The 1,970-nt window shown below is 49.0% G+C and overlaps 1 non-coding gene across 1 annotated transcript; it reads left to right on the top strand.

Annotated features, from left to right (window-relative positions):
• Window positions 1-952: 952 nt before the first annotated feature.
• LOC119473441 lies at window positions 953-1,059 on the top strand. Its single transcript, XR_005202661.1, has one exon. It is a non-coding gene; the product is annotated as a U6 spliceosomal RNA (small nuclear RNA).
• Window positions 1,060-1,970: the final 911 nt, after the last annotated feature.

Raw genomic sequence — 1,970 nt, 5'->3', positions numbered from 1 at the left:
TTTTTGGAGCAGAGTTTCACTCTTATTGCCCAGGCTGAAGTGCAATGGTGCAATCTTGGCTCACAACCTCTGCCTCCCAGGTTCGAGTGATTCTCCTGTCTCAGCATCCAGAGTAGCTGGGATTACTGGCATGCACCACCACGCCTGGCTAATTTTGTATTTTTAGTAGAGACAGGGTTTCTCCACATTGGTCAGGCTGGTCTCAAATTCCCAACCTCAGGTGACCTGCCCACCTTGGCCTCCCAAAATGCTGGGATACAGGCGTGAGCCACTGCGGCCGGCCCACCTGTCTGATTTTTGTAATTTGGAGGGACAGGGTTTCCCTAAGCTGCTCAGGCTCTGAATTCTTAAAAGCTACTTCTTAACATGTGTCCTTCAGCGGTGGGTTTTATTTTTTTCTTCCCCTTTGAATCTTCTTTTCCTTGCCGTGTATGCCTTTGTCAGTGAGACACTTTATTTCTCTGTGGTATTTCCACGTCTCGTCAATTCCAACAGCAATTGCTCTGTCCACATTACAGGAGCAGGCCACGCTCTCATGGCCTGCAGAGGATGCCATGCAGATAGATAGTACCTGCCATTTCCTTCCAAGTGCAGAGAGCCAGGCTCCACTGCTCTTCCATTACAGGCTGGCTTTTCAGTTCACAGGTCACATGCATGGATATCTCTGTTTATCCTGGTTACTCACAGAGAGCGCCAGGTTGGCCTACAATGGGGCTTTAAAAAAAAATTTTTATTTTTAGAAACAGGGTCTTGCTCTGTCGCCCAGGCTGGTGTGTAGTCGTAGATCAGAGATCACTGCAGCCTCAAACTCCTAGGCTTGGCTGGGCACGGAGGCTCGCCTGGAATCCCAGCACTTTGGGAGGCTGAGGCGGGTGCATCAACTGAGATCAGGAGTTCGAGACTAGCCTGGCCAACATGGTGAAAGCCCGTCTCTATTAAAAATACAAAATTAGTGCTCACTTCGGCAGCACATATACTAAAATTAGAACGATACAGAGAAGATTAGCATGGCCCCAGCACAAGGATAACACGCAAATTCGTGAAGCGTTCCATATTTTTTTTATGAGTATAAAAAAGGAAATTAAGAAAAAAAAATACAAAATTAGCTGGGTGTAGTGGCAGGTGCCTGTAATCTCAACTACTCGGGAGGCTGAGGCAGGAGAATTGCTTGAACCCCGGAGGCGGAGGTTGCAGTGAGCCGAGATCACCCCATTATACTCCAGCCTGGGCAACAAAAGCGAAACTCCATCTCCAAACCAAACCAAACCAAAACAAAAAGTCCTAGTCTCAAGCAATCCCTCCGCTTCAGCCTCCTTAGCAGCTGGGACTATAGGTGTGTGTCACCATGCCCAGCTATTTTTTACTTTTATTTTCTGTAGAATTGGGGTCTCACTACATTGCCCAGGCTGGTCTTGTTCAAACAATCCTTCTGCCTCAGCCTCCCAATGTGCTGGGATAACAGGCATGAGCCGCTGTGCCAGGCCTCAGCTTCTCATTAGGCAGGAATGGTCTGTGCTCCTACAGACACTGACTGGAGGACCCTCTTGGGTGTGAGCTAAAGGAAGGAAATTAATTGGTCAAGTAATAGTGCAGGCTTAGTGGCCTGAGGGATGCAAGTAAAGGCATAAGGCTATCTGCCAGCCGGGGCCCAGCTGTCTCCACACAGGTTGGATGCTGGCCCTACCATGCTTAGCTGGAGATACACACAACTCCAGACTTCACTGTAAAGAGGGGAAGAGCCCCAGGGGCAGGTCTTGGGAAAGCCCCAGCTAACAGCTGCCAAGGGGGAGGCTGTCACTTCAGTGAGCAGGGGCAAGGGCAGTGTGGTTTTACAGGGTGTCTGTTCTAAATGGGCTGGAGTGACACTATACACAGGTCTCACCTGCGACCTGCTTCTGGTGTTTTAGCACAGCTGCACAGATGACAACGTCCCAAAAACACACGCACACGATTTCCTTTTTTTTTTTTTT

This window comes from Cebus imitator, unplaced genomic scaffold (assembly GCF_001604975.1).
Source record: "Cebus imitator isolate Cc_AM_T3 unplaced genomic scaffold, Cebus_imitator-1.0 Scaffold159, whole genome shotgun sequence".
Taxonomy (NCBI): domain Eukaryota; kingdom Metazoa; phylum Chordata; class Mammalia; order Primates; family Cebidae; genus Cebus; species Cebus imitator.
The sequence above is the reverse complement of the archived record's forward strand: the minus strand, read 5'-3'. Positions and strand labels throughout refer to the sequence as shown.